The sequence below is a fragment of the Pantherophis guttatus genome, chromosome 1, assembly GCF_059756535.1.
Source record: "Pantherophis guttatus breed Tessera chromosome 1, ASM5975653v1, whole genome shotgun sequence".
NCBI lineage: Eukaryota > Metazoa > Chordata > Lepidosauria > Squamata > Colubridae > Pantherophis > Pantherophis guttatus.
Genome location: NC_142063.1, coordinates 198,625,071 through 198,638,355, shown reverse-complemented (window position 1 = coordinate 198,638,355; position 13,285 = coordinate 198,625,071). Strand labels below are relative to the sequence as shown.

Below are 13,285 nucleotides of genomic sequence, written 5' to 3'. Positions count from 1 at the left end.
GATGAAAAAGAGGTGTTGGACAATGCAGCAGCGCACACGACAAATTGTTTCTCATTGGATAGGTGTGAAATTAGTAGTATACTGGTATTTAGGAAACATTCTCTTGCCTTTAGTGTTCATTTACTTAACTTTATTAATCTTCTGGTATTCATCAACCTGTGTTTTCGTGCGCACACATGTATTTGCTCAATCATTTAATTTAAGGTACCTTCTCACATTTATTTCTTTATTAGATTTTTATCCTGCTTTTATTACTTTATAAGTAACTCATGACAGCAAACATATATAATATACTCCTTCCTCCTCCTATTTTTCCAGCAACAGCAACCTTGTGAAGTCACTTGTGCTAAGAGAGAGTGATTGGCCTAAAGTTACCCAGCTGGCTTTCATGTCCAAGGCAGAAATAGAACTCACAGTCTCCTGGTTTCTAGACTGATGTCTCGACCACCAGACCAAGCTGGGCCTCTCTCAGATCAATACTCAGTTGATCTCAAAAGTTCAAGCTTGGTTATTTGTATGAGCTGCAATCCAGTGGTGGGTTGCCCTTAGTTCGCACCGGTTCTATAGAACCGGTAGTAAAATCGGCGGGAGGCTCCGCCCACCAACCCTGATGTCATCAAAATGCTTCTGCGCATGTGCAGAAGAGTGCGCGTACGTGGCCCCATTGCAAACTGGTAGTAAGGGTAGGTAGAACCCACCCCTGCTGCAATCATAGGGGGATCAGATTATTCTATTTTTTTATTTTTTATTTTATTTATTGGAATTTGTCAAACAAAAACGAGAACAAGAATAAGAAAATAAAAATACAATGACAGGGATGATAGGCACCTTAGTGCACTTATGCACACCCCCTCTAATGACCACTTAAGTATGAAGTAAGGCCCACAGAAGTCAATTTGTGACTGAAACTGTGAAAATTTGTAGTTGAGACAACTGAATCAGGTAGAGCATTCCAGTCTTTGACAACTCTATTACAGAAATCATATTTTTTTACAGTCAAGTTTAGAACGATTTTTTTTTTATTTGATTTATATGCCGCCCTTCTCCGAAGACTCAGGGCGGCTTACAATGTGCTCAGCAATAGCCTTCATCCTTTTGTATATTTATACAAAGTCAGCTTATTGCCCCCACAACTGGGTCCTCAATTTACCTACCTTAGAAAGGATGGAAGGCTGAGTCAACCTTGAGCCTTGGCGAGATTTATGCGTATTACTGTGATTAAAACAGAAAAAGTCATTCTAATTCCCAATCCCATTCCAAGTTTCAAGCTCTTGGCCTGGAAAATCTCAAAAGGGTACAGAGGATTTAGAATCCCACAGATTAGCTATTGGGCTAGTAATTTTCTCCCTCTGGAAGCAGTTTAAAAGTACAAACAAACCTGGTAGGGAACTTTGCAATTGTCACATTTTTATTTTATTTCTCCCAGATTCTCACTGGCATGCAGCTGGATTTAAACGGGTACTCCAACTTTGAGATGCTCCAGCTAAGCGCTAAATTTCATTCTATTTGTGTGCTTTAGCAAACTAATATAATTTTTTCTCTACGATGTGGTAATTGTTAAGATTGAGGAATTGAAAAAAGGAAAGCCATAATAATATGAAAGTAATAGTGTGGAAACTGTTCTTATAGGTGTGCCTCGGCGTATATGTATATGTGTGTATGTGTGTGTATATATATATATACATATATGCACACATGCATACACATATATGTACACACAAACATTTATATCTGATCTTCAAATCCTAAGTATTTTGCCTGGAGACGAAATGAAGTCCTATTGGAATTATTTCTAAACAATGTATATATTTTGGAAGAACTGCACAGCACATCAGTGAGTGGTTTGCAACTGCTGATATATCTGGATTGACTTTTGTTTAGTGTATTACACATCATTGACTCCATGTTAAATTATACAGATATTGATAGCTTCTCTTAGCTTCTAATGTGTTTAGAATTAAGGCAATCCCCTATTCATTTTGACCCTTTATTCCATTCCAGTGACATCTTTTTCATCTCTTTTATTTACGCTGACGGTTTGTCAAGTGGAATCTTCATAATAATGGCAGGAAGTCCCAGGGAGCATCATGCTCTCTATCAGGACAGATGGTGAGGACTGAACCTTCATGAATTTGTTATTGACCTAATTGGAATCACATTTGTACATTGTTCTCATGCTATGCTGTGGCAAGGGAAGGGAGGGGGGACGGAACAGAACTCTGCCAGTACAAAAATGTGGAACTGCGAAAACCCTACAGAAGGAGAAGAAGTGAGGGGAGGGGGGGTACCAGACCCCCTTGGGTCATTCTTGCTATCTGAGCAGACCACTGTTGACCTAAGGTCAGACATGGGGAAGGACCTTCCAGCTGCAGTTATTCCCCTTTATTTCCCAGTGGAGATTCTTGCAGGGAGGGATCAGCCTCAAATAGGATATCCAACCCTGGGAAAAGCCACACAGATTCTGAGCAATTTACAAGACAGTAATTAGGGAGGCTATACAGTCTCATTGAACTGAGCGAATAAAGGCTGTGAAGTCTGGCCCCAGCTTCATTATTGTTTCTCCATGGGAGCTGCCAATAGAAAACATATTTGGTGCAAAAAGTGATCAGTAGCCAGGAAGGGACTTTCAGATTTAAAAAAAAACCCTGAAAGCAAGAGGTTAAAGCTTTTTCTTTTTTTTCTTTTCTTTTCTTTTCTTTTTTGTATGTGAAAATGCAGCTCAGCCAACTATTCAAAATGTCTTATTTTTCAAGTCCGCATTGGTCTTTTCAGAGGAATAAATCATTTTTCTGAAACAAGATCCTGCCCTTATTCTGAGGCAGTGTTTTGCTTAAATGCTGTTGCTTCTACCCAATTGCCCAACTGTATGTCTTTATGATCCTCCTGAATTAATCACTTGAGGGATTCAGGGATCAGGGTAGGGAATTGTGGCCTAACTTGGGCCTGAAGATGAGATGACGATGGAAGCTGACTCCAGGAAACACAAATGTGATGGCTTTCAGGTGACATCACTAGAGCAAAGAAGCACAAGTGATCTGACAGGAAAATGGTGGTAACCTATTGGAATAAATGAACACTTTCCTCAGGGGTGAAATGCTACCGGTTCAGACCGGTTTGGGTGAACTGGTAGTAAAAAATGCTACTGGTTCTGGCGAACTGATATTTCCGACAATCAGCTGGGCGATGATCAGCTATGACGTGCCATTTATATTAGCTAGAATCGTCAGATTTCCTGCTTTCTAGCTAATCTAAATCATGTGGCACAGTGGATTTCCCACCCTCTCATTGTTCTACTTACCTTTGCAGACTCAGAAGGCTTAAAAATGTTCCTTTTTTTAGTGAAGTACATGCTCGGTAGCAGACTCACAGAACCGGTAGCAGACTTCAGAGGATTTCACCACTGACATTCCTGGGAAATACAAAAAATACTGGGTTTTCTTACTTAATCAACACTATTCTTGAAAAACATTATGTGTGTTCTTTTGGATACCGGTGGGCAGAGAAATTCACCCAGTTTTGCAATAAGGTTCCCTATGAGAAGGTTGTTTTTTGAGTTTTCAATACCAATTCCTAATGCTGGCTGCCTGACCATGATTACACATCCTCCTCAACATACCAGACTGAAAATCATTCCAAGAAATGCTGTATGTGGTTGGGAGATGACAGCTCTCATGTGCCCACCCACCCACAATGGTGGGCAAACGTTGGAGACAATTATGCAAAATGGTCTTCTTTTCCTAAGGAGCAAGTGGAAGAATAATCAACTTACATTTTCGTCTGCCAGCTGATTCATAGCCACCACTAGCATTTTTTTAAAAAAATACACTTGGGGAAAAAAAGTTAGCCCATCAACACAGAAAATGTTAAGGGGGAAAAATAAGAAGGAAAACTAAAGCAAGGAGGAAAAGTAAGGAGCTTTGCTTGCTGCTTTTGTCAGCTTCCTCCCTTCCTAATTTCCAAGACTGTTTGGGGAATCCTTTTAGAAAGAATGGAAACAGACCTGAAGGACTGACCCACTTTATCTCCTGAATATGCAGAAGTTGAAATGAGGGCAGCTCTTTGGGCCCATTTTGAGCATTGATATTAGGTAGCCAAAAACTGCATCAGAAGATTTGATAAATGGAAAAGCCAGCAGACAGCTCTGAGCCACATACTAATCTAGGAGATCCTAAGTAGAAATTTGCCTGCAATATGAGTGGATTAAATATGGGAAGGGAAATGGGTGTATGTGCCAAGCATTCCCTGGTATCTCCATGACTTCTGCCAGCAAAGATCTGAAAAGAATTTCTATGTTCAATTAAATTCATTTACCAAGTTCCCAGCATTCAGGAATCCTGTTTTATCAATGTTCCCCAATGTGAACAGATAAACATGTTAATCTTGAAGCGCCTTCCTGCATTTCTGCTCAATCCAAAGATTTCTAAAGCAACCAGGCAAGAAATGACATTGCAGTTACACTCACACAATATTCTTAAATTCCTTGTGGACCTTTAATAATTTCCGCAGTTCACACAGTGCATTAAACCATAAACAGTCAACTGGGCTTGCTTCACACAATATTTTAAGATACAAAAAATAATTGTATTCCATGCTTAGCGTGTTGTGTAAATGCATTTGCTAGAGTTTTATGCAACTGAGCCAGTGTGGTGTATTTATTAAGATGTTGGATTAAGACTAGGGAAACTGACATTCACATGTTTTCCCCAGCCATGGAAACTTGCTGGCTGATTTTGGATGGGACACTTACTGTTGGCTCATTCTACCATGCAGAATTATTGTTGGTTTGGGGAATAGAAGAGATTTGCCTTGAGCTCCTGGAGGGAAGGTAGAAAATAAATCTAATAAATTTACCTGAGCTGCTTAACTAGGTAATATGAGCCTGATATGCATGTCCTTCTATGTCCTTCTAGGCCGGTATACCCAAATTATTGGGGAATATCTGCTACAAATAGCTTAGAAATTTCCCTTGGAAGAGATGGTTACCCTGGAAAAAATGCTAAACTGGAAAATAGAGTTCCCAACAACAGAGAGCTAGTGAGGTAGAAAACAGGTCTATCCTGCTGGAGGAAACCTGCATTGTAAAGCAAGGCAGATTTGGGTGCTGTTAAAAAAAAAAAAAGGATCCTAACTAAAGATAAGGAAATGCAGACAGAAAGGTGAAAATTCTATTTTTTTTTAATAAGGGCTTTGCAGAATTTTTCTTAGGTGGGATGAAACAGACTTGGGTTTTCTATAAACAAACAAACAGATGTACCAATTCAGGCAGAGGGAAGGGTCAGCTGCAAAAACTGCATCTCTGTGAATGTCTATGTCAAATTTGCGGCCCACAGGCCGGATGCGTCATACGCTGGCCACCCCCATGTCTATTTTAGTGAATGGGAAAAAGGTTGTGATATGTCACATGATGCTACTGTGACGACGTGAGTTTGACACCTTTGGTCTCTGGAGAGTCTCAATCATCAGGTCATGATTGTCCCAAAGGTGCTTTTTAAAGAGGCAACTGGACTTTCTTGATTTTTTTTCCCTTGAAAATGTTTCTCTGCTCATCCAAGAAGCTCCTTCAACAGAACTGAAGAAGCTTTTTGGATGAGAAGCAAAACGTTTTCAAGGAAAAAAAAACCAAGAAAGTCCAGTTGCTTTTTGAACAAGCACCTTTGGAAATCTCTGTGAACTATATTGATGAATATCTCTTTTATTTTTAGATGAGCTTCTTCTCTTTAAGAGCTTCTTGACAATAGGTACAGTGTTGGTCTATTCCATGCTGGAAAAACCACATCTACAGAATTCACTAATACCAGTTTAATTTAATTTTTGCTCCCTAATAGCTTACCAACATTTATATAGTTCTTTATAAAGAAAATAAGAATTTGAGCGCATGTTTTTTTTTAAAAGGCAAATTTGGTGATGGCGCTAGTGAAGTCATTTCGGATATTCCCCTTTTTTCTAAAAAAGCTACATTTATTCCTGGTGAAGAGGAATTGGTACCTGGAAGTGTATCCCAATATACTTGAAATTAAATCCCAGCAAAATTATTGGCAATATCTGATGGCTGTATTTCAAATAAGAGGAAACAACCCACTCTTTTTCTTATTTTAGTGTGTTCCAGAAGAGATCGCCAGTCACAACAAGGGTTGTCAAAGAATATTTAAAACAACTGCAACGATGGAATATTAGGTTATAAAATATACTCAGCGGAAGAATTAAGTTGCTGTTTTCATTCCCTGGCATGCAGAAAGTATGTTTTAATTTCTTTAGGCAACTCAGTTCACATGTCCCTTGGAGAGACATCTTGATTCTGGGATTGGACAAGAAAAATGTTGGCCCTAGCAAGCTCTCCTGGGGTCCCTTTAATTTATACACCCTGCCGCGTTGCTATCTGTCTAAAAAATATGGAATGCACAGCAGTGGTCTAAAAACACAAAAGCTTTCTTAGCGGGAGTACATTTAAGGATATTTCTGCTTCTATATGAAACCTGGGCTGAGGAAACAGCTAAGAAACTTGGCATTTCTCCATAACTAGATGGAATTGAATGATATTTCCCTCCTCCTTTAAAAGCAAATCATGCTGGGGGAGGAGTGGGGGTGGAGTTATATGTGTCTAATGAAGGCATTCCGATGAAAACTAAATTCTAAGTATGCAATGAATCTGATTTGACAGATTCCATTTGAATCTGAACATTCTGAAATATATCTATACTGACTGAAACCTTTAGAAGCAGAAGTTTATTACATGTAGCAATGGAACAAGAAACACAATGTCTAGGAATTTGTCCCTCCAAATTTTTTTCTTGAGATTCCCCGAGAGATATCACGACCCCACCCTCAAAAAAATTGCCATAAAAACTAGTTAAAAAAACTTACAGTATAATGTAGAGATTTAGAAAACTAAAATTAGAATTATTTTTATTCATTGCGGCTTAATATTTTCCTACGTGGAATCAAAGACTTCATGCCACTATGGAACCCAAGAATCTTATATTTTTGGAAAATTGTCTTGTTTTATTTTTTTTATTTTTTATTTTTGTTTATTTGTTTGGCAGCGTCATTGGTATTTATTTAAATGCTATATTTTCAGATTTCTTTCTACTCCTTTTTGTTAATATAGTGTCTAGGAATAAACAGTGAGTTAAGAATTTGAACTGGTTTGAGAACAAGTCTACCCACTGACAAGTCAAGATCAAACTTGCTAGACTCTTCAGATGTCTGAGAACTACAACTTTCAGAGTTCCACCTTCTGGATGGCCTTCTGGAAATTACAACATTAGAGAAGAATATCTTAGGCCTTAAGAAAATACGCAGTACTTAGTTGTTTCTGGTGCCCAAAGTACCACATGGCTGACTAAAAGATGGGCTATTTCCATCCTCACTTGCCCCAAGACTAGCAAGTTATCCTTGTTTATAATACATTTGTGGCAAGAGAAGAAAAGATATATCCTGCTGAAACTCTATTTGATCATGCTTTCAGTTTGGCAACTTCTAGTTGCAAAAGCGTGTTTTTCTGGGATAGGTAGCTTTTCCAAGCCAAATCCCAAAGGACATTCCATCTGCTCATATACAATAAATGCTTGAACTGCATTCTGAATCAATTAAAAATGAAATTACCTTTCATTTGTTTCTATGGTTACAGATTATGGGATGTTCAGCCGGCCCATCGCGAGAAATTGCTTCAGAGATGTTTGCCTCCCTGGTTTGGTTATTTTAAAGTATTAGAATCTGGAGCCACTGCCAACACTTGATGTATCATATCTGGCTGCTAACTTCCAAATACCAAATTACACTTTCTGATACATGCCAAAATCCAGGGAATGACAAACATCTCCAACATAATTACCTCAAAACTGTATCCAGAGTTTAAAATAAAGATCATTGGCATAAATCTATGTTTTAGCTTTGGAAGAAGAACTGAGTTCTTTGGCATTGCCATTTCACTTTCCAAGTGAAATATACAAGTCATAATGCTGCACACTGTGGTTTTGTGTGTGTGTGTGTGTGTGTGTGTGTGTGTGTGTGTGTGTGTCTAAAAGCAGTTCTATCCCATCAATCTATTCTGATCAGTATCAATCTATACTGATATGCCTAACATGCTGAAATGATTAAAGAAGCATTTTAATAGGAAAAGAGCCAAATCCTAGCCAGCGGGTTAGCTTCTGTTTCAGCCACAAGAGTTAATCTTGGGAAAAATATTCTTTTTCTAATTTCTTATCATTGTCCTGACAAGTTCTACTTCTCCTCTCATAGGTATTTGAACACCACAACAATAGTTGTCGATATGCATTTCAAAAAGCACAGGTAGACTAATATGCTTGCTTTAGCTAGTACATAAAAATCTTGGAAGTCCAATTTTATTGATCCTTTTGAAAGCCCATATTTAACTTCTACATCCACTATCAGGTTTTTAGATAGGTTGTGTGATGGCACATGTTAGAAGATAATTTCTATATCTTACTGCTAGAAGTGTTTGATACCCCGACCTCACATTTCCCCCTCTCTTTCTCTCCAGCTTATGAATTTATCTCATTTGTAACTTTCTGGGGTACAGATTGTAAAAGGTGAACTCACATGTTTCTTCTATCTCTTACCATGGGGGCAAATGTTCTCTTTTAAGCCAGGAAAAACTGGTTTCCTTCACCATTGGCAATGCTTTCTACATATGCAGGAAGATGTACAGCAAGATCCAGAATTCCCAAGGTTGCCTACCATGATTTGAAGACAGACTTTTGGTGTCAGAGGTAAGAGTGCGTCTGTGTGCTTCCTACCTAAACGCAATTTTATTTGCCTCAACTGACAGCATTTTTTCCTGGATAACTGCCAGGAATATAGTCATGATAGGACAGGATTGGAGGGTAGGGTGGGGTGGGATCTGTCTAAGGGCAGATCTTGGCCAATTAGCCCTTCCTGAACATGGTAACAGATGACGTCACCTTCCTCCCTCTCCCAGGTCATTGCAAATGTACCCCACACCCAGATTTTCCATTTTTCATGCAAAACTGCTGTTTTCTGACCCGAGTCATATTAAGCCCTTTAGAGTAGATGGACTCCACTGTGTCATGCCATTGGAGTAGTAGTCCCAGCTCTGAATGCCTATAATGTTTTCTCCATTCTAGTGTCTGGTGGATGTCCTAGGAAGGCATTTTACCTATGTTATGTTCTTTTTAGTAATCTTGCAATTAATCCAATGACAGCCAATTCAGTCAATGAACTGAACTCAACCCTAGAAACTTGCACTCCATCCAGCTCTGATATAGTCGATTCTGTATTTGTATATTTCCCCTACTTGCTAAAAACTACTTGTAACCCCATATTCCATACTTGTGGCACTTTCACAGTCATTCACAAACATGCACAATGGTGAAAAATTTGAGTCACACGTGCACACGTTCCTAGCTGAGGTTTCAGTATTTGCTAATTCTGTGTTTGCGCTGACTCTATAGATACTGCAGGTAATGAGAATTAGCTGCAACTTACAGTGGTCACCCTTTAGGCTGAGTGAAACATGGTCCTCTTGTTTTTCTACCCCCTGTCCAATGTATCACAACTTCCCCTCCTTTTTCTTTCAATATGAATTTTAAAACTTCTTTTCAGTTGCAATTTGTTATTGTGTTTCTATAATGCTGAAACTCGTTTCTTCCTTATTACAGAATTTCCATGGATGTAAAGAGGAGCAAGAGAACAATTTATTCCTTATTGCTTTGATTGTTGGAGCTGCAATGATACTATATGGGGATAAAAGAGAAAAGAAAGGGTTTGCATTCATGTCAAAGGGGATGCTATATATGGAAGAGGTGTGTGAAATGATCCATGTATATCAATATCTGGGCAAGGCAAGGCAAGGCAAGGCAAGGCAAGGCAAGGCAAGGCAAGGCAAGGCAAGGCAAGGCAAGGCAAGGCAAGGCAAGGCAAGGCAAGGCAAGGCAAGGCAAGGCAAGGCAAGGCAAGGCAAGGCAAGGCAAGGCACTAGAGATAAAAGAACAATTCTGAAAAGAAACAAAATGAACCCAGGTAATGGTAGACTGACCACACCAAGGCTTACTTTTCCTGTGTGAGTGAGAAGGGCAGGATGCAGGAAAATAACCAGTCAGCTCTTGTATTGGCCACAGTCTAGAAAAAGCATTAACAATTTCTGAAATTTGCTTAGGGAAGAGCTGGAGCAGCCCAGGAGATATGCAGCTTAGGGCAATTTTGTGCTGAAGCTAAGCTACTTGTCTCCCTTGCTATTATTGCCATCAGCCCTAAATACCCAAATACTCCTATATAAGCTGCTCTGAGTATTAAGCTCACCCTCAGCCTTCCTTCCTCCTCTCTGCTGTTGGAATATAGGAGTTCAGAATAACCTCTCCAGGAAACAGATGTTGCATTGGGTCTGAAGATGTTTCAGTACCAGATGGAGTCCCCCACCTCTTTATTTTTGGGACACAGCTTTTAACTTTCCAACTGTCAGCCTTTAATTCAGTTCTTTGCTGGGAGTTCTACTGCGCTTGCATCTTGTTTTGTTTTATTATCATGCTTAAAGCCTTATGAAGACCAGGGCATAAAATATAATAAATATGTAAAATGAAAACAGATATATCGCTAAAAGATGGCATTGCCAAGAGCTTAGAGGGGGTAGCTTAAAACGTCAGCTTGGAATCTGAGACATTGATTCAGGGGCTGTGAACTGTTCCAGTTAAATAATCATGGCCACTGGTATGCCAGACATGGGCACGGATAGGCTTGTTAGCTAATGCATTCCACCCATAACACTCTGAAGGGGAACTCCAAAATTAAGCATCACACCTATTAAAGGATTTGGGGAATGCAGGTGATGCATTAGCAAACACCAAGATACCAATAGGTACATACTACCTATTGATTTTAACATCAATAATTGTTAGAGGGTTTTCAGAGCCCTTGAAAGGGCATTCTCAACCAGTGACTCAAAAATAATTACATCACAACTCCTTAAGTAAGTTCAGAAAACAATTTAACTACAAAAATCTCAAACAGTTACTACTGATGTCTTTGGTAGGTTTGACCTCACCAATCGCATCAGATGTGTTTTATGATAGAGGGAGTACGTTTTGGAAAGCAGCTTCATGACTTCTCAATTAAGGCTGCCCTCTTCCAAATAATAGGAGACCCCAGTACGCAAGGTATCAGGTGTATGTTATTGTTTCACATTAATATTTCACTATTGCTACCATTTTTGCTTCTCCATCAACAGCCTTTCCCAAACACCTACAAATCAATGTCACAAAATCGATAAGTACTGGAAAGGAGGTTTAGATGGGCATTGGCTAATATTCCAGGATTACAACAGGTTTACTAATACAATCCGACAAACATTTTCTTAAGTGCTTAAGAAGACCAAAAGTCAAGATACAAAAATTCTGCTCTGCATGGTATCTTTTAGTTTACTTTGGAAGGGTGGGCAAAATTCAGTGCCAGCATCTCATAAATAATCAACTATGGTTTAAGTTACATAATCCTTCAGATTTTTAAAATGGCAACAGAACTGATTCTATCTTAGATCCTTCTCTTGACTCCTTCTTTTATTTACATGAATTAGTCCTTGGGCCAATTGAATACGAGTCTCCAATCAGTTGTTCATTCACTGATTGACCACTGTTATCTATGTAATTAGTCTAAAAAATACTAGCCATGAAAAAAATAACATTGGTATAGCCAACATAAAGCTAAATTAAAAATGACATGGAAGAAAATAAATTAATATTGATATTCACACTTCTGGGTATTCTTTAAAGGAAATTATTTAATTTGCCAATTATTTTGTTTGTAAAACCAAAACATAAGGCTATTCTTTTTCCATACTTTTAATATCTGTGTTGAAAAATATAGCAAATAACAACCTTTTATTACTCATGCAATAGCTACAATATGTCATGTGTTTCTGCAATGGGAATAAGACAAAAGCTGGGGCACAGATTCATTTATTTTTTTAAAAAATCGGTTCCATAGTATTATTTTTATAGGTTTTAAAATATTATCTTTTTTTTTTGTTTTCAGGAATTGTGATAGTTTTATTTTCATTTTTTTACAGATTATAATTTCAATGTTAAAATTTTAATTTCTTGAGTTTTATTTAGGTCTTGGAGATACACTTTAGGGTTTTACAATAATATAGTAATATATTATTATGTTATTTCCCTCTTCCACTTGAGCTGGGGTAGTTGCTTTGTATTTGCGGTTTGCCTGCTGGTTTTCGACACACAAAGATTACTAGAGTAGTAAAATCCTCTCCTGAATCATTATGATGAATAACATTAGAGATCTTTCACCAATGGATAACCTGATCCAAGAGTTGAAATTAAAAATTAGAAGTTAAAGATCTGAAAATTTCTCAGGAAAACATTGTTTATAAAACTAATAAAAATGAAAAGTACTGAAAAACAGAATGGTAGAAATTAACTTTGTTGTGTTGGAACTGGGTAGCTTGAATAGGTAAGAGTAAGACTTCCAAATCAAGTCTGACATGATTCGAACAGCCACTGAATAACTAAAGTTAGGATGTTCTACATCTCTTTGCTGCTATCTAGATGCACCCCGTTTAGCTGTGCTAATGTGATGGCAGAAGAAGGATTGTGCTTATTACAATTAATTAACAGTTCAATGAATTCATGCAACAGAATTCATTAGGGAAGCTTAAGCAGTCAGTCTAATAAAAATCATGAAGCCAGGCTGCTGCAGGATATAGGAGAAGTTTGTGTGAAAAGTGCTCATATGTGCTTCCTCTCTTGTACTCCCTTGGTGGTCTCCCATGCATCAACTTTACATAAATTCCTCTAGTAAGCTTTCTAAAGCTTCAAAGGTAGAGTCCCCCAGAGTTGAATCCCCCTCCCACTCCTTTGCTTACTAAAGGGAAGCCAGAAGAGGAATTGTCTAACATTTCTCTAATCTCAAGAACTCCATACTATCGTTGGAAGCATTGCAATACAATGACTGCTGTTTCCATGATTCTTTCTTTTGGAGCATAGAGATTTGGATTAAAAAAAAAAGGACATCAGCTTTTGCTTGGAAGCCACCTGTGACCATATTAGACAAGCAAATGAATATGTAAATACCACCAGAGGTGGGTTTCAGCAGGTTCTGACCAGTTCTGGAGATCCGGTAGTGGAAATTTTGAGTAGTTCAGAGAACCGGTAGTAAAAATTCTGACTGGCCCCGCCCCCATCTATTCTCTGCCTCCCAAGTCCCAGCTGATCAGGAGGAAATGGGGATTTTGCAGTATCCTTCCCCTGGATTGGGGAGGGAATGGAGATTTTACAGTATCCTTCCCCTACCACGGCCA

General features: G+C 38.5%; 1 long non-coding RNA gene across 1 annotated transcript; it reads left to right on the top strand.

Moving 5' to 3' along the window:
* The first annotated feature begins 1,996 nt into the window (after window positions 1–1,996).
* Window positions 1,997–11,719, top strand: LOC148116725 (uncharacterized). Its single transcript, XR_015731263.1, has 3 exons — window positions 1,997–2,109; window positions 8,657–8,729; window positions 9,639–11,719. It is a non-coding gene; the product is annotated as an uncharacterized LOC148116725 (long non-coding RNA).
* The last annotated feature ends 1,566 nt before the right edge of the window (window positions 11,720–13,285 follow it).